The sequence below is a fragment of the Gopherus evgoodei genome, chromosome 15, assembly GCF_007399415.2.
Source record: "Gopherus evgoodei ecotype Sinaloan lineage chromosome 15, rGopEvg1_v1.p, whole genome shotgun sequence".
NCBI classification, from domain to species: Eukaryota; Metazoa; Chordata; order Testudines; family Testudinidae; genus Gopherus; species Gopherus evgoodei.
This window is the reverse complement of record NC_044336.1, coordinates 17272346-17292863: the sequence shown is the minus strand read 5'-3', so window position 1 is coordinate 17292863 and position 20518 is coordinate 17272346.

Sequence of the window (20518 nt, the reverse complement as noted above, 5' to 3'; positions counted from 1 at the left end):
AACTACCCCCTCCTGAGACCCCACCCCCTAAGCCTCTCTGCCCCTTGTCCCCTGACTGCCCCCCTAGGACCCTACCCTCCCATCTGTTCCCTGACTGCCCCAACCCTTATCCACACTCCCGCACCCAGACAGAACCCCCTGGACTCCCATGTCTATCTAACCACTCCCCGCCCCATGACAGGACCCCCAGAACTCTGGACCCATAAAACCCGCCCTGCTCCCTGCCTGCCACTACCCCTCTCCACACCCCTACCTCCTGACAGCTCCCCCAGAACTCCCGACTCATCCAACCCCTCCAGGTCCTTGTTCCCTGACCCCCCACCTCCAGAGATGCTCCCACCCTAACTGCCCCCTGGGACCTTCCTTGCTCCCTCTCCCCTGACTGCCCTGACCCCTATCCACACTCTGTCCCCTAACAAACCCCAGGACTCCCATGCCCCATCCACCCACCCTGCTCCCTAACTGCCCGCTCCAGAGACCCCCGCCCCTAAAACCCCCAGGGATCCCACCCCTCCCATCCAAACCACTCTGCTCCCTGTCTGCCTCCACCCCCCAGCCCCAAACTCCTTACTATGAGGCTCCCCGCTTATCCGGAGTTTTGTCGCCGCTGCCCGCGCAGCAGCTGGGCTCCGGATGAGCAGGGAGTGGTTTTACCTCCCCAGCTGCCCTGCGGGAGCGCGCAGCCCCGGCCCCCAGAGCTCTGCACGCGTGGCGACAGGGCTCCGGGGGCCGGCGGCTTGCTGCGCTCAGCCCGGCGCTCCAGCCATGGAGTGCGGACCCTGCAGCTTGCCCCGTCGGCAGGATTTTTAATGGCACACCGGTGCAGGCTCCAGCGTGCCATTAAAAATCGGCTTGCGTGCCGTAGGTTGCCAGTCCCTGTTATAGACTAACAGACATACTGGAGCATAACGATTCATCGCTGTGCTCTAGATGAAAAAATTACAGCAATTCATTTTCATTGCAAAAAAAAATTATGTTAACTGAAAATGAGAACATGCATAAGCGTTCAAATGTTTATTTTATTACTCTGTTTTTCTGTTATCTTGAGGAAAACTAATGAACTTCCATTTACAGTTTCCAATTTATTGATATTGACATCATTACGTACAGTTTGTCTATGGTCTACAATTTCTACTTTTTCCTCTGTCATCCTGATTTCCAGATTTTCAGCTCAGCGCTCAATCCCAGCTCAGAGAATGGATAATACCACTCTTAGCACACAGTTATATTTGCCATTTGACTTCCAGCAACATGAATCCTGCTGGTGAATAAATAGAAAGCTTTGGAAACCGTTGCTTTTAGAGGGAATTCTACCTATATTTTGTCTAAGACATTGAATACTGTGGCATTAATGTGCCAAACACAATTTTGATAATATATACAAAAGCCTCATTTCTTCCTTCTCCCATGCAGTCCCTTAATAAAAATTATACCCCCTCCTCCTGTGTAAGAAATTTCTTTTGCTGGATAATAAAATCATCCTCCTTTTACGCATTGAGTAAGTAGATTTCTTTTTTAATTGGATGCTGAGTTTTCATGACAATTTTGCAAGACTACACACACACACACACACACCCTGTGTTTCTGGGAAATGCTTTCTTGAAAACATGGGTGTTTCTGGATCTTTAAGTCAGTCAGGCTTGGGCCAGACTTAACAGTGTCTCTCCTGTATTTCCCTGCTCTTCATCATGAGATTGACACGAAAAACCTCCTAAAAGATCTCACACTAAATGTATTTTGTACTTATCTTCAAAGCATCTTACAAAAATTAATAAAGCCACAGCTTTACTTTTCACAGTCATTTCCATGGCAGTGTCATCTATTCTCTGCCTGTGGCACATAAGAGCCTAGTCTTCTGCGGACAGTAATACTTTGGTCTAATTTCAATTGTTGAGTGTAGTGTGCGGGTGCTGGGTGGTGTCGGTGTCCTGTAAGGGGCAGCTCCAGGCATTAGCGCAGCAAGCGCATGCCTGGGGCGGCAAGCCGCGGGGGGTGGCCTGCCAGTCGCTCTGAGGGCAGCAGTCAGGCATTTCTGTGGGAGGTCTGCCAGTCCCGCAGTATCAGCGGCAATTCGGCAGCGGGACTGGCAGATCACCCACAGAACCGCCACCGAATCCACATGACCAGCAGACCTCCCACAGAAACATGGCCGAAGGCCACCTGACTGCCGTGCTTGGGGCGGCAAAAAACATAGAGCTGCCCCTGTGTCCTGTGATATACAGGAGGTCAGACTAGATGATCTGGTGCTCCCTTCTAGCCTTAAACTCTATGAATAGGACCCAGCGGGAAAAAGCAGAAAAAATGTCGTGGGAGTTTTGCTTAAGTAAAGACTGCAGGATTTGTCCCTAAAAGGACTTCTGCACATGAACAATCCATTGCCACAAACCAGGGGTCACAGTAGAAAAATACCAAAACAGAGGACATGGTGGCTCCCATCCCAGTGGTGGGAGGTGACTATGATGTTAAGGTTAATGGAATTACTCAATGGGCTTAGTAGCCTGTATTTACACTAACAACGAGAACCCACATCCTCCCAAGTGCTCTGCCCTCTGCAATGCATGTGCCATTAACCAGCTACGCACAAGCAACTGCAAGGCCCCAACTTTTCATTTCTGTTGTATTTAATATTTTATACACTTTTTAAAAAGGAAAAAAAGTTCATGCTGGGAGGCTATACAATATTATTTATGAGAGAGGCAGGAGGTTTCTGTGGAGCAGTTACCATCTTACCTACCACATAAATACTGTGGATGGTGTGTAATGGAAAGCCTTACAAAACAGCTTGTGAGAAGCATCTGCTTCTCCAAAGTAATTTCCAGGTGTTGCTTTTCTTTTTCCAAAGAGGTTTTTATTGCCTAAGTACATCAGGGAGAGAATTGTACAGGGCCAGTCTGTGGATCTGCACAAACATATAGTAGTGGAGTAAAGCTCTTACATTTAATTTCAGACTTAACCAACAGTAATAAAAGAAAAAGAAGATATAGGGCCCAATCTTGTTCCCTGCTGTGCTTAGGGTGACCAGACAGCAAGTGTGAAAAATCAGGATGGGGTGGGGGGTAATAGGAACCCATATATATATTAAAAATATCAGGACTGTCCCTATAAAATTGGGACATCTGGTCACTCTAGCTGTGCTAGTACACACATAAGAGGACGGGGAAGGCTATAGGGAGTTCTCTCCCGCACTCATACAAACAGAGGTAGACATCTATTTAGCTCCTACTGTTTGAAGCAATGAATTGCTAAGATACCGTCCATACACCATTTTCCGCAAGGGATTAATCTGGATTTTAGGGAGTACATTTAGTGTGCCAGCATATGCCACCAATAAAAAGTGCAGGCAAGCTAATTCTGTAATGTGGAGTTCATAGCATTCTCATCCCTGCACCACATTGTGCTGAACCTGCCATAGGACGTTTTGCCCTTCATTAACATGTCTGAAATGCCAGTCCAGTGGCTACTTACTGCCCTTGGTGTAAACATCCATGAAAGAGCAAGATTTGGCCCAGAGAGCTTGATGAACTGGTGGGAGTAGGAAACTAGTTTAGGCAAATATTGTATGCAGTGGCTAGCAGCCTCAATCAACCTTATAAACTCAATGAAGCCCAGGAAAACTTCCTGCATTCAGATGAAGGATGCTAGGCTTTTGCTTCTGAGGGCCGATGCTCTTTCATATCCATAGTTAACAAATCCATGGCCCTCTAGGGCTTCATAGTTGTCATTATGCTCAACTTAGGGGAAAGGACATGATTTATATGTTGAACGTATGCTAAATTTTTATTAGGAAAAACAGAATGCTAGCCTTGAAGAGACTGAAATCCTGTGGCGGCTAAGAGTTTCTTGGATTCACTGGCTGGTTAACTGCCCCACCACTGTACAGGCACCAGCATCAGTATTAAATGAAGAGCTATGTAGAACTCAGCATTTCTCTTCAGAAGAAAATTGAGGCAACTATTTTCTATTTACGTCATTCGTACACGCTAGGAATCATTGTGAATCCAAGACACTAAAATTCAGTCATAAATCACATTTTGCATGATTTTGACGTGAGACAATAAGTCAACTCAGGTTCATTGGGCCCAGCTTTGACCCACAGTAATCTTTGGCAAGGCATATAGCCTCTCTCTCTCTCAGTTTTATCATCTGCATGATGGATGAGACATTGGGAAAGAGACTTCACAATTCCACCCACAAAATTAACTCCACCCAGCAAGATGCCAAAATGAAGTGCCACTCCCAATAGATTGCTCAGATATTCAAAATATGACTATGTTCTGTCCTGGCTCTCTGAGCTAGACTTCCCATAGGTGGCGTCTGAAAACATCTTTGGGGCTCTGCTGGGTTCAGGAATTGCAAGAGTAACACACATAGTGACCAGGAGGGTGTGTCTCTTTCCCCCTCTCTACTCCTTCAGTGATCAATCCAGGGAGAATTAAAGCTTGTTACAGCACTCAGCTGGACATCCTGATATTCTTTTAGATACGGAAGTCCCAGGTTCAGTTCTTGGTGTCAGTCTAGATTAGCAGCTCTCAACCTTGCCCCTTTCAACAGTCTGGTTTGTCTTGTGTACCCCCACGTTACACAGTCAGGAGCAGATTTATTATGAAACAAACTGTGTAGTGGCATGGGGCCCCCCAATGACAGGAGCACCCCCAAAATGCACAGTATCTGACAAGCTGCCCCCAAGTCCCGGACGGTGGGCAGCATGGCTCAGGCAGGAAGGCTGTCTACGTGCCATAGCCCAACACCGCCCCCAGAAACGGCCAGCTGCTGGCACGTCTCTGCATGACCCTGATAGGGGGTGGGAGAGGTGGCAGCTCTGCACGCTCTCCCGTCCCAGGCAGCGCACAGAGACCCCTGCCCCTCACCCCCCAAAAGGGCGTCCAGAGACATGCCAGCAGTCGTGCAGCAGGACTAAAGCAGCTCCCTGCCCATTTTGTCTCCCTCCCTCCATGTTGCTTCACTCCCCGCACTCCTTCCTGCAAACCAACCTCCTGCCCCAGTCAAGGTACCTCATTTTATTTTCATTTACTTCCCATAACTTATAATATAGGAGGAGGGTGAAGAAAAAAAAGATTAAAAACCAGGGGGGTGGGGGAGATGTGAGAATGTTCTTTTTCTTGGCTGGGTCTCGGGGCATGGGAGGGCTCCCAAAAATGAAGCTGCACCCAGGGCTTCACTAACTCTAAAACCGTCACTGTAAAAGTACTTAGAAACAACTTGCTTAAAAAATCAGACATAAAAATACAAATGTGACACAGCACACTATTACTGAAAAAATGCTGACTCTCACTTTTACATATAATTATAAAATAAATCAATTGGAGGAATATAAATATTGTACTTACATATCAGTGTATAGTCTATAGAGCAGTATAGACAAGTCAGTGTCTGTATGAAATCTTAGTTTGCGTTGACTTCGCTAGTGTTTTTCATGTAGCCTGGTGTAAAACTAGGCAAATATCTAGATGAGTTGATATACCCCCAGAAGACCTCTGCGTAGCCTCAGGAGTACATGCACCCCTGGTTGAAAACCACTCATCTAGATGGCAGCTATCACACCTACACACAAACTTACTTGTACCAGTGCAACCCCCCTCCATTTACAGGGGCAAGCTAAACCATTGTATCCACATATGACCAGTTTAATTGTATCCACATATGACCAGTGTAAGTTTGTGTGTTGACAAGCCCTAAACTACAAGTGTAAGCTAAACCAATACAAAAGTTTAAATCAATATCAGCGTCCACACATAAAACAGCACTGGTTTAACATCACCCCTCTAGCTAAACCAGAGGGATCATGTGTGTGGACAAAAACGGACTTATTTTTAAAAGAAAAGCTGAGATTCCAGAGCAAAAGATAGCAGCTTTGGAGAGGTGCCAGTACACTTTACCACCACGTACCACCCCAGTGCAAGCCCTGGGTATGATAAAACTTACTATACTTCACAGGAGAGTTAGATAGATTAATTCATGTTTGCAAAGCACATTGAGGTGCTCAGTTGGAAGGTTCTATAGAAGGATGAAGTAGGATGTTATTGCTAATAAATCATGAATTAAATGCTTATCAAACATGGGGATTTAAGGGAGACAGATGAAGTTATTTGATCAACTTAATTCCCTTATTTAATGAGTGAAGACTCACAAGTACTGTGCATTTGAATCAAGCTCTTACACAGCTTTATCTTTAAGAAGTAAAAGGCATGACTGTAGTGGGCTAAAGTAGATTTACTTTCTTGGTGTTCTCCGGAATGGATATCTTGCATGATTGAACAGAGCTTTGTTCAATTCTCAAAGCAATTTACCAGAAGTGAGAACAGAACGCTTAGTAAAGCAAGTTGGTCAGTCCTGGATGATTACTTCTTATTCCAAAACAATTACAATGAAGAGAAAATGGGTTATGTTGCTGTAAAAATATGATTCTTTCCAAATAGTAGCAGAGAAACACATGAATACTCAACCAAAGCCACTACACAGAAAACAAAAACAGATCCACATCATGCCAGAAGATGCCTTAATTCTATTTTTTTTTCTAAAAAAGGTACATATGGAGAAGAATACATGCCTCAGGAAACTGGTAATTATGGAAGGAAAGTTGTTCAATTCTACATTATCACTTCAAAACCCACCAAGATCAGCAGTATGCAACTCATTTCTGTCTTATGGCTCTCCGGTGGCCTTTATTAAGTGAAATGGTGGTTTCAGTACTGTTCCTGGCAGAAAGATAATCACATCACAAAACCCATCACATAGCTGGCACTAGGGAGAACCATTACTGGGTAAAAAAAAAGTGTGCATCCTAAACCAAAATCTCTAGTCTAGACAAGACCATCAGAATACTTGTTCCAGTAGGTTGTTGGAAAAATCAATTGCCATTGCTTGCACGACACCTGTTCCATAGACAAATAGAATATTTTGGTCCTCAGTTCTGGAAGGATGGACTTTTGGTTAAGACACTAGACTGAGACTCAGAAAAATTGGGTGCAATTCCTAGTTCTTCTATATATTTAGTCTCTCTGTGCTTCCGTTTACAAATGGGGAAATTATGGCCTTAGTTTTCAAAGGTTTCTGAGAACCCATACCTCTGAGGTCACTAGAAGCTGAGGGTGCTCAGCTGAATCAGAGTCTAATATTTCTCTATCCCAGAGAGGAGATGAAGGGATAAGTTTATTAGTGTGAGGAGCTCAGACAGTAGAGGTCACAGAAGGAAATAAAAATAATTTAATACCATACCTTCACACTAAGTTTGCCCCCAAATAAATACTCTTTGAAAAGGACAGAGAAGTTTGAACTGCTGAGATTTTAGAAGTGGCCTCATTTAGCTGACTTTTAATCTTTTATTAAAAAGTGTGTTGAGCCCACAGAATCTGTAGCCATCAGCAGATCATAAAGATGAGATGGAATTAGTCACATTTTCCAACATACTTAAAACTACTTCTTCCCTGCATTGCATGAGCATGATATTACTGCAAGAGGCACAGAAAGATTCTTTGCTTCTCTAATGCATTTGCTGGGGGGATTCTTGTCTACATGAAGCACTCAACCGGAGCAGGGCCGGTGCAACCATTTAGGCGAACTAGGCTGTTGCCTAGGGCGCCGAGATTTGGGGGCGCCAAAAAGCGCCCCCCAATTTTTTTTTAAATGGTTGACCGGCCGCTGCTGCTGGGACAGAGAGGCAGCCGGCAACCCAGGGGGTCCCCCGGGCCAGCGCGCCACCGCGGCAGCCCAGGGGGTCCCCCGGGTCAGCGCGCCGCAGCGGCAGCCAGCAGTCCAGGGGATCCCCTGGCCCAGGGAAACCCTGGGCTGCCGGCTGCAGCGGAGGCGCACTGACCCTGGGTCAGCGCGCACTGCCGCGGCAGCCGGCAGCCCAGGGTATCCCCCGAGTCAGCGCGCCACCGTGGCAGCCGGCAGCCCAGGGTTTCCCTGGGCCAGGGGATCCTCTGGGCTGCCGGCTGCCGCGGAGGCGCGCTGACCCGGGGGATCCCCTGGGCTCTTTCCCATTTAAGTTTGCATATCACTTGGCAATTATTGCTTTGAATATTATTACTTATGTATTCTGTGTCCAAAAATGTTCTAGGATCTCTGCAAATAAAAGAGACTCACTAGCCCAAAGAGCCTGTGATCTAAATTAAAAATGACACCAAGTGATAGTGACAAACAATGGGAGCAAAATAAGGAAATGGGAAGAGGAGGATACAAAAATCAGGTGACATAGTTACTTATTAGGTTCACATCATGTTCTGCAAAATCTGTACAGTTTTTTATATTCCCTTTCCTGTATGTATCTAAACTGTTCCCGCATTTTCTAAACTTGAAGTGATTTTCTGTTTCATTACTAAACAGACCCCTTACAAACAATCCATGCACCCTTGTGTGTTGTTTTAAACTATTGCCTGTGTTAAAACCTACTAAGCCCCCACTTCTTAGCTTAAGAGCTTGTTTACACATACTTCCTATCTTACTTCACCACCAACCACCCTTAGCCCAGATCCCCATCCCAGGTGACTGTAAGCCTCTCATCCTCTGATATCTCCACATCTCTTCCATCCCCAGCAATCACGTCCTTATTTCAGTAAGTAAGTATTTTTATTGCCCAGAAATGAGAAGTTTACAAAAGTTACTCTTGTTATCAGAGGCCTTGATCCACCTTCATAGAATCATAGAATATCAAGGTTGGAAGGGACCTCAGGAAGTCATCTAGTCCAACCCCCGCTCAAAGCACGACCAATCCCCAGACCTTGAAGTCAGTGGAAAAATTCCCACTGATTTCAATGGGTTTTAGATCAGGCCAAGAGGCTTCAAGAGCCACCTCTTCCTCTTCCTTCACAGAAGCCCTTCAACATCATATTGCCTCCTGTTCCAGCATTCAGCTCAGGCTCTCTCTTAAATAATAAAGAACTTCTGGGGCTATTACCTCAGAAAAGCAGAAAGTTTGTTACTCCTGTTTTATTGTCCCTTTTGAAATAATTCTTTAAAATGTAAGTTTCTCTTGTGTAAGGTAACAAGTGACTCAGGATCACCATCTAGCCACAACGTGCACGATGCTGAGAAATAAGTAGGTGTGGTGGTTGTTTGCTGACAGGTAAAGCCCTGATTTGATACTAAATACTGGAATAGACATGAACTATTAATATCTCTAGAGCTCCCAGGCCTCTCCCATTGATGGCCTCCTCTTTTGAATCAAGCAAATGGGATTTGCATGTGAATTCTTACAATGTAACATTCAAGGATTAGCTGGACAGCTCAGAGCACCTTGGAGTTGTACCTTCTGTGAACTTTAATCTTTTATCATTCTTTCTAGCAGAGCAGCACAATAGTGGGATCCTAGGTTGTACTAGCCAGATGTTTTCCTTACTAACTTGGAAGGTTGCTCTCCTATTATTTTGTCAAATGCTTGATTTGCACCTATCTCAAGTGAGGTAAAGTAGAACAAGGCAAAACATCTTAACAGATACCTCCTGCATAAGTGATTGCAGGATAGGGGTCTATTTCTTTAAAACAAACCTGGACCACAATGCCTCTGAGAAACTTGACAACCCCTAATATGGAACAACTTTTTGGCCTTGGCTACACTACAGAGTTGCAGCGCTGGTGAGGGGGTTACAGCGCTGCAACTTAGGATGTGGCCACACTTGCAAAGCACGGCCAGCACTGCAACTCCCTGGTTGCAGCGCTGGCTGTACACCCGGTCGAGCCTCAGGTGTAGGGGATCCAGCGCTGGTCAGCAAGTGTGGACACCCACCAGTGCTTTTATTGACCTCCGTGGCATAAGGAGGTATCCCAGGATACCTTAGAAGCCTCTCTGGTAATCATGCACACTCCACTGCCCTGGGCTCAGCTGACCCCTCCTTTAAATGCCCCGGGAATTTTAAAAATCCCCTTCCTGTTTGCTCAGCCAGGTGTGGAGTGCAATCAATCAATCAATCACTCAGCGACCATGCCTCCACGCCCCAAACGAGCCCCAGCATGGAACAATTCAGAGCTGCAGGACCTCATCAGTGTTTGGGGTGAGGAGGCTATGCAAGCACAGCTGCGCTCCAGAAGGAGAAATTATGATACATATGGGCAGATATCGCAGTCCTTGCTGACAAGGGGCCATGAACGGGATGCGTTGCAGTGCAAGGTCAAAATTAAAGAGCTGAGGAGTGCTTACTGCAAAGCCCGTGAGGGAAATAGCCACTCAGGACCTGCCCCCACAACCTGCCGTTTTTACAAGGAGCTGGATGCCATACTTGGGTGTGACCCCACTGCCAATCCGAGGACCACGATGGAGAGTTCACAGCAGGGAGAAGTGGGGGAGGGTGTAGAGGAAGCCGACAGTGAGGCTACTGGTGTGGAGGGAAACACCCCGGAGTCCCAGGAGGCATGCAGCCAGGAGCTCTTCTCAAGCCAGGAGGAGGCTAGCCAGTCGCAGCAGCAGGAAGTTGCTGATGAGGAAGAAACTGAGGAGCGTGCTCGGGGTAAGTAGATTTTTATGTTTTGGGAGAGGAGGGTTTGGGTTATGGCTGCCTGCAAGCATGCCTAAACGTGGAATAGCCCATTGATTTGCTCTATCACATCTCTGTAATCTGCCTCGGTAATCTCTTGAAAAGTTGCAGCCAGAGCGTTTGCAATTTGCTTTCTCAAGTTGATCGGGAGAGCCACCGTGGTCCTTGTCCCGGTCAGGCTAACTCGTCCGATCCACTGTGCAGCGAGGGGTGGGGGGACCATGGCTGCACACAGCCAAGCTGCATAGGGGCCAGGGCAGAATCCACATTGCTGTAGAAGACCCTCCCTCTCTTCCCAGGTAACACGCAGCAGTGATATATCTGGCAGTAGGAAACCCTGTTGAGAATTTAGGGATACTTGAGTGCAGGGTGCCAGGTTCGCGGTCCCACCCCCCAGCCCCACAGTGCGCTCCGGTCACCCCCCCCTTTCCCAGCACGTAACTATCCCCGTGGTGCGCTCCAGTCTCCCCTCCCCCTTCCCAGCAGGCATCCAGCCCCGCGGTGCGCTCCGGTGTTCCAAGCACGTTGGTAGCCCCGCGGTGCGCTCCGGTGTTCCCTCCACGCCTCCCAGCAGGCAGCCAGCCCCGCAGTGCGCTCCGGTGTTCCAAGCACGTTGGTAGCCCTGCGGTGCGCTCCGGTGTTCCCCCCACCCCTCCCAGCAGGCAGCCAGCACAGCTGTGCTTTCCCCCCCTCACCAGCAGGACGGCATTAACGCAGCCCCCCCCCCCCCCCCGGCAGCAGCTCGCCACCTTCCTGTTCACTACTGTCCCCTGTGCAGGACACCAGCTACGTCCTGTACCCAGTTCAGATAAACCCCAGTGACCCATCGGTCAATTCCCCCTTCCAAGGGGAACTCGGGGGAAAAACACTCACCTCATTGCTCGCCATGACTTAGCTTCCCTGGCCTCTCTGTGTTATGTGAGGTATGTGCGAAGGATGCTACCAAAAGTCTAAAAACTCCTTCACTGTGAGATAATAAACAATGTAGCCTCTGTGTATTACATGGTTCTATGTCTCTGTTTTCTAGGGACCTTGACTACTGCAGCCGTATCACCGGCCTCATGTAGGTTGCAGAACTTGAGACGGAATCCTAGGAAATCAAAAGAAGAATTGATCAAATCAGTTATGAATCACTACAACAGAGAAAGTAGGAAGACACAGGAATGGAGAGAGAAAATTTATGAATGGAGAGAGAAAATGCATCAGTGGAGGCAAACAGAAAGCAGGAGAAAGGAATTGGCTAGCAAAAAAACCTCAAAGCAGATGATAAGCCTCCAGGCTCGCCAAACTGAGTCTTTTGAGTCTCTCGTAGCCATGCAGGCAGATATGTACCGTGGTAACCCCCAGCCCTCCCAAAGCTCTCTTTCTTGTTCCCCAGTATTTGCACAAAACACCTTTCTCCAGCAGCCAGTTTCTTATTACCCCCATCAGCCCCCAACACCTGTACGATCACCTACCAGCCCTGATAACTATAATTCTTACCCTGTGCACTCCACCCCCATTACCCTGCAGCATAGTAATCCTGAAGTGCAGCAGATATTGAACAGTAATCCAAATAGGACATATTCAAACCTCTGAATGTACAGTCCACCACCCTAACCCCCCTCGCCTTTTATGTACTGTATGTTGAATAAAGGATTTTATGTCTTTTTCAATACGTTTTATTATTGCAGGAAGTGGTAAATTTTGTACCCGAAGGTAGAACAAAGCACAGCAAAGGCACCAAACATTGCTGTTGGCTCTCAGCATCAAATTGCTCCCTTAAAGCATCCCTAATCCTTGAAGCCCTTTCCTGGGCCTCCCTATTAGCCCTGCTCTCTGGCTGTGCAAATTCATCCTCTAGCCGTCAAACCTCGGAGGTCCATTCCTCACTGAATCTTTCACCCTTCCCTTCACAAATATTACGGAGGGTACAGCACGCGGATATAACAGCGGAGATGCTGCTTTCCCCCAAATCTAGCTTCCCATAAAGACAACGCCAGCGGGCTTTCAAACGGTCAAAAGCACACTCCACAGTCATTCTGCACCAGCTCAGCCTATAGTTGAACCGGTCCTTGCTCCTGTCAAGCTTCCCTGTATACGGTTTCATGAGCCATGGCATTAAGGGGTAAGCCGGGTCTCCAAGGATCACAGTGGGCATTTCGACGTCCCCTACTGTGATCTTGCGGTCTGGGAAAAAAGTCCCGGCCCTCAGCTTCCTGAACAGGGAGCTGTTTTGAAAGATGCATGCATCGTGCACCTTTCCAGGCCATCCTGAGTAAATGTCAGTGAAACGCCCACGGTGATCCACAAGCGCTTGCAGAACCACGGAGAAATACCCCTTGCGGTTAACGTACTCTGATGCCAGGTGCGGTGGTGACAGAATAAGAATATGCGTCCCATCTATTGCCCCTCCACAGTTAGGGAAACCCATTTCTGCAAAGCCATCCACAATGTCCTGCACGTTCCCAAGAGTCACAGTTCTTCTTAGCAAGGTGCGATTAATGGCTGTGCAAACTTGCATCAGCACCATTCCAACGGTGGACTTTCCCACTCCAAACTGGTTCGCCACCGATCGGTAGCTGTCTGGAGTTGCCAGCTTCCAGATTGCAATAGCCACCCGCTTCTCCACTGGCAGGGAAGCTCTCAATCTCGTGTCCCTGCGCCGCAGGGTAGGGGCGAGCGCAGCACACAGTGCCATGAAAGTGGCTTTTCTCATCCGAAAGTTCTGCAGCCACTGCTCGTCGTCCCAGGATTGCAGGACGATGTGATCCCACCACTGAGTGCTGGTTTCCCGAGCCCAAAGGCGCCGTTCCATGGTGCTGAGCACGTCTGTTACTGCCACAAGCAATTGAGTGTCTTGTGCGCCAGGCGTTTCAATATCATCGTCTGACTCCTCACTGTCACTTTGCAGCTGAAGGAATAGCTCCACTGCCATGCGTGATGTGCTGGCAACATTCATCAGGAAGGTCCTCAGCAGCTCAGGCTCCATTTATAACAAAAATCTCAGAAATCGCGCTGCAGAATCACAATGCCGCCAAACTGCTCGGAATGTGTAGCAAAGCACCACGGGGCATTGGAACAGGAAGCGGAAGGACCCGCACACTTCCTTCCCCTTCCCACAAGCCACAGCGTCAAAATGGGACGAGGTGCTCTGTGGGATAGCTGCCCACAATACACCACTCCCAACAGCGCTGCAAGTGCTGCAAATGTGGCCACACTGCAGCGCTGGTAGCTGTCAGTGTGGCCACACTGCAGCGCTGGCCCTACACAGCTGTACGAACACAGCTGTAACTACCAGCACTGCAAAACTGTAAGTGTAGCCATACCCTTTGATCCTATCCAGAGCAGTTGCTGTTACACCAGTAGGATAAGATCTGCCTACATCTGTGCTTTTGTTTAGTGTAATGGTTGCAACATAAACCTAACAAGGCTTGAATACTCAGGCTTAAGCTTGAAAGTCATCTTGATCACTTAATCAATATTTACATCAAACAGTTGATGAAATTCAAATAGTTAATTATAGTAAGTGACATGCATTCTCTATCCTTTACTTTTAATAGTGAACAAGAAAAAGGACTGATACGAATAAAATTTCATTTTTTTTCATTTACAGTTGATGCAGCCTCATGGCAGATAAAAAAAATGGTCTGGGGCACAATTCTGTGACCGTGTATTGTGTATAATGTATGTGATTTGGGGGGAGGGGCGGCGGGGGCGCAAGATGGAAGTTTCGCCTAGGGCGCAAAATATCCTTGCACTGGCCCTGAACAGGAGAGTGTGGGGCACCCAGCTGTCACAACCGCTGATACAATTCTGACACAAAAGGGAATGGGTTTCTGGATAGGGCTATGGTCCAGAGCACAAGCTGTGATTGGCAGCGCACATAAGCAAGGAATGCATACAGCTCTGTTTCAGAGAGGCACTGAAGTGCACCTGACTCACTCTACACTTTCCAGTTCTATATTGCCCTGATTGGATGTCAAGTGCCAAACACAGCCAGCATCATTCTGCTCATGCCTTTTTCTGCTCGGCCACATTTCATGAAGGCAGGTTTCCCTCCCTAAATTTTAATTAGCATGTGACTTTGGGCTTTGGCAACTCATCTTCTATACATGAAAACATATAATGTAGCTGATAATTATTTATTTATTTTTACACAACAGTGCTCTTTGATCCAAACAAAATTGAAATAGTAAAAGGTAAGAAACCTCCTAAATGCAAAGGATTTTTAAATTCCTTAAAAGCTTTTTTAAGTGGATTCAGTCAATTGAGAATAGCAGAGATTACATAAAAGAAGGTTAAACAAAAAGATTTGCAGTATCACAGGGAGAAGTGCAACATTACATTAAAGGGAGAACTTGACAAGCCTGAGAGCTACACAAGCTTTCCTTCTCTTTCACCAGCAGAAGTTGGTCCAATAAAAGATATTACCTTCCTCACCTTGTGTCTGCAATATTCTGGGATCAACACAGCTGCTACAATAACACTGCAAACAGGGGAAACTAGATATTTATCTTCAACTGTGTAGGGGCAAGAGACTGCTGTTAAATCTGGATGGCAGATTCCAACTCTTACTACCTGTTTTACCTATGTGGTTGCCAACCCCTTGAATGGAAGATGCTCTGTACATGCACAGGTCATGATTTTTAGTTATATACAGCTTCCCAGAAAACTAGTGATATGCTATACTGACCTCCTCTCAATGGTCTGCTGGACAATCTTCAAAAAATATCTCAACTCTCTCATGGATTTCCCCCACCCCACTACCCACCCATCATTTTCTCCTAAGCTTTTCCTGCACACTGTCAGCTTGATATCATTTTGACCAACTACTAACCCAGAGGTCGGCAACCTTTTAGAAGTGGTGTGCCGAGTCTTCATTCATTCACTCTAATTTAAGATTTTGTGTGCCGGTAATACATTTTAACATTCTTAGAAGGTCTCTTTCTAGAAGTCTATAATATATAACTAAACTATTGTTGTATGTAAAGTAAATAAGGTTTTTTAAATGTTTAAGAAGCTTCATTTAAAATTAAATAAAATGCAGAGCCTCACGGACCAGGGACAAGGCAGTGTGAGTGCCAGTGAAAATCAGCTTGCGTGCCGCCTTCGGCACCCATGCCATCGGTTGCTTACCCCTGTACTAACCATTCCTAGGGCTATCACATATTTTTGTATATTTAGTGCTTGTAAAGTTATCTTACTAGAAGCAAAGGATACAGAAGTCTTTGGTTTACCCACATCATAGGCAGCATCAATGCAAATCTCACATTGCCAACCATTACAGGCTGGGTCCAATTCTCCATTGCCTTACTCCTTGGGTCACTCTTTACCTCTGGGTCAAAGGTTGAATAAGGGAGCAATTTACACCAATGTCAACTTGCACATGTATAAATGACAAGCATCAATCTAAGGGTATAAAAGGGTATTTTAACATCTGTCTCACTTTTTAGTTTCTCTGCAAAGATTGCCAACAAGGCTGCTAATCAGCGCTAAATCTGACGATCATTTTATGAGGACACCTGTCTACTAGGGAATGAAATGAAACCACCAACTCATTTCACATCCACTAGAACAATGAGCCATCAGTCATCATTTTCCATCTACCAGCCTGGATTTGAAGGGAAGGACTAAAACATTCCCAGGAGAATTAGTGCACACCTAACTGTAGTGCAGCATTTAGACAGACCACCTGTGTTCCCCATCACATTTAATCCACCAACTAACACATCACAGCATGCTCTGAACTCTCAAGGACAAGTTGCAGATCAGCATTTGAAACAACATTTCTGCTTTATGATGGTTTAGTCTTTGGAAATATATTTTTAAATGAATTAAGTGCTGCTGAAGTTCTGCCATCTGAATATTGAATAAAACATCTGCTTTTGCTGCCCGTTTGCACTGAGAGGCACTTTGGAGAGCCAGGTTATTGTGATTTATATGCTACTCATGTTCAAAAACAATTACTTTCAAATGAAGCTGACATCATTTGTCCTGACATACTGTAGCTGTGCATAAAACTCTCTTGTATCACATTTTTTTCTGAATTAATCTGCTAGGTTATGAAACCTGCTCATTTTAAATTTTAGGAAGATTGCATCTTTTATTTTAAATCCCTCTCCCCTCCACACACACTCTTGAAATACTAGAGGCTTTCATGAGTAAATGCTAGAAGCAATACATTTGTCACCTGTAAATGAGAAAAAAAATGAGTAAAACTGGAACTAGATTAAATCTCTTGTGATTTTGCAAAATTAAAACCCTTAGGTCAGGATCTATGTTTGTGCAGCACCTGGCACAATAGGGTCTTGGTCCATGTCTGGGATTCTTAGGTGCTAGTGCAATACACAACAAGAAAAGGGCATGGATTCAAGTCCTTTTTGATCCAAACTCAACATTCATTTGTGTGCGAGAGTGAGACTATATTTTGATTTAAAAAAGCCTTGGTTTTGGCCTATCACAACAACAGGGTTATGAGCATGTTATTTTGAAGCTTTCAGTGGTTAACTGTGTTCAGTCTATTGTCTCTAGCTAGTAGCAGCATTTGAGGCTAGGTTACAGCTTGCTCCTTGAAGCGACACGCCCATGTTAGGATTAACAACCTGGAGCCTGGAAGCTTTTCAAACATTGTAGATGTCCCCTAGACCAGTCATTTTCAAACTGTGGGTTGCAATCCAATATTGGAAGTAACTGGGTCATGGCAGCTCTGGTCAACACCACTGACTGGGCTGTTAAAAATCCCATTGGCCATGCTGCCCGGCTAAGGCAGGCTAGTTCCTACCTGTTCTGACACTGCACTGGGCCCTGGAAGTGGCCAGCAGCAGATCCTACTCCTAGGCAGGGGGGACACGGGGCTCTGCACACTACCCCCACCCCAAGCAGTGGCTCTGCACTCCCATTGGCAAGTTCCTGGCCAATTGGAGCTGAGGGGGTGGTGCCTGTGGGTGAGAGAACATTTATCTGTGTTAATCATGTTAACACCTGGTTCCTTTAAGTGCAGAAGGCTCACTTTATAAAAAGTTAATGCACTTTGGGGGGGGCAAATGTTTCCATGAAATTTACTCAAAAATATTAGAATGCTTTTGCAAACTCCAGTAAATTTTCAGGAAAGAGAAGTCCTCTTTTTATACAAATAGCACATCTTTCAACCTGAAAAGAACCAAGGGGGTAAAGATACCACAGAACAAATATCCTCACAGAGCCTAAGTACCAACGGTGAGAGTGCACACAAACATACATCTCTTCTCTACAATATGCTGCTGCAATGACTCTGCCTCACAAAATGGCTGTCTGTCTTACACTGTTTTTAGAAATTTAAAGTTGTAGTACATGGAAAACAAGGCCAAAAGGTTACATTCCTAAGCCTACTATAGACATGACCACCTTTTAATAGTGTTTGGGGACAGCTGTGTTGAACAGATTTTCCAGCAAAGTTGATTTTTATAGGAAGATGGAACCCAGATGGGGGTGGAGCAGCCAGGTGATAACAGTTAACAAACTTGCTAAAACTTTGTATGGCAGACACACTAACAATTAAATGGGGTGCTTATCAAAAAAGCTTCTACCACCATAGCTGTGCATTTCCTGATTCTGATACATACATTTCTGACTTTAGTGAGCACTAATTAACAACAAGCAAACAAGTCATGTCATGCAACCATGTTATGGAAGGCTCAATTTAACTCACTGAGGAGGAAGATGGAGTATAGCAGCTCCCTCTTCTGCATGCTGGCAGTCTGTAATTAGTTCTCAGCCTAACAGTGCAGCTGTTGCTGACTGACTGAGAGCAGGCAGAGACAGCTGACAGGAAGAAGCGGGGGGGGGGCAAGGACAAGACCAAGCAACAGTTGGGGAATAACACCCCAGTTTCCTGTCCCTGGAGCCCTGTATGGATACAAAATTTGTATCTACATCCCATCTGCAAAAATAGTCTGTGGATATAAAGCAGATATCTGTGGATTTGCAGGCTGTACCTGTCCTACCAATGTTTCCTCCTGCTTTCCAACCTGACAGTAGACTACTTTCTGGTCAATGACCCCTAATGGATCCTGGGATCCAAATGTTGTGGGTATCCGTGGCATCTCATCAGCTGGGAGACTGGATCCTGCTTCAGTTAAACTTTGGCCTGGTCAACCCCATAACAGAGGTAACATTTCCCAAATAAGTGACCAATTTTAGATTGACTGAAACATCTCTGGAACTTCCAGGCAACCTTTTCAAGTTCTCTGGAAAACTCTTATCAGAAGCAAAGTTACCAACAAATGTGATGACCCTAAAACCTCAAGTCTCACTATTAAAGTACTGGCACATATAATGGTTTAGGGCCAAACTCTATCCTCCATTACACCAGTGCAATTTCACTAACTAAACAGGGTCTTAGACTTAACACATCCAAGGTATTTTGTAATGGTTCTCAGTAGCTAATAGGCAACTTTTCAGATAGCGTGATGGAAGACCTGAGATGTAATCAGGTTGTAGTACAAAATGGAAAAATCTGTACTCTCTCCTATAGAGTATAGTAGGATCAAGGTTTGACCCTATAACCACTGCACCTACAGAAAGCTTTTTAAAGAAACTGTATTGTACTGAATTCCTGTTTTTACCTGATCCACATTTGAGTGACTTGGCAGGGGGTAAATAGCTGCAAGTGAGGTTGTCATGTGTTACTTCCCAGACTATATTGTTCAGTAGCACTCAAAATAGAAGGAATGAATTCCATGTTTGTCATAACACGTTAGGAGCTGAGCACATGTAGCTCCCATTGACTTTTGTTGGAATGATAGGTAAAAGTCAGGCCCTATATAACCTAAGTAAAGGCCTGATCCTACAAACCCTCACTCTATGTTTTGCCTAAGTAAAGGCTGCAGAATCAGGCTCCAAGTCAGAAAGTCAAAGGAATTAGTAAACTCAAACTACTTAAGTTACATTTAAAATTCCCATCCACCCATAGTATTAATTTGAACAAAAAAGTTATATATACAATGGACATCATTAGAGTGGTTTTGCTTCTGCTACAATACTTAATGATGCTTACAAATCCTATGGTATCACCCGCAGTGCAGAGAATGGCATTTGATGTTCATGAAGTCTTAAGTAATTAATTATGCCTAACAAAAGAGTTAAAGTAGATGTTAATAGTTAGAGTAAATCCATCTTTTCATCTTCATCACTTGGATCACAAACAATTTTTAACAATTACCGTCAGAATTTACTAATTATATTTTTCCACAGGTTTCGCCTCCCCTCCCCCCTCTTATACCTAATCTTTGCATGTTTAGTAGCCAAATACCAAAACGTATCAGAGATAGATATTGCCTTGTGGGGATAGCATCTCCATTCAGTTCTCACTTCAGCTATCATAATAACTCAATATGTTTCACAGAAATGTGAACTCTGGCTATGTCCTTGAGATCAAGGGATCATTTGCTATTAAGATGTGGGCAAACTATCAGGGAGAAAACTAATGAAGCAACAATATACTCATCAAGCAGAATGTAATTTAACTATGAAGCAGCCCCACTGGAAATGCTAGATAACTTCTCTTAGACTTACAGCAGCAGCATTAACAACAATTATTCTCCTCATATTTATAGGTTAAGTGTGCTTAGGTCTTCCCCCACGCACCCATGCTTGACAAGTGCTAGGGAGGAAAGACTCCCAGGGCACCACATGCCAGGGAGTGGGGAATCTGACAATCTACTGTGTTTGGGACCTCTGAAAGTGCCAAGCAAGAGGGAAATACTGATCTTCTTTAATAGTAGGTATGTTAAAGACAACAACCACAAATAGACATACAAACAGGCTTCCATACACCTGGAGCAACAGCTTTGTATCATTTGCTTACCAAGATCTACACCCTACCTGAAATTGTCTATTTCTTTCTTAAATTATTTCAATAATTTAGTACAAATAAAAATTACAGAAGAGGAAGGATGTTCCTTTTGAATGTCTTCTTTACACTGAGAATTTCTTCTCTTGAGGTTTAAGAGCGAGAAATGGATTCAGATGGTGGATGGAAAATACCTAACTTTCCTTTAAGCTGCCAG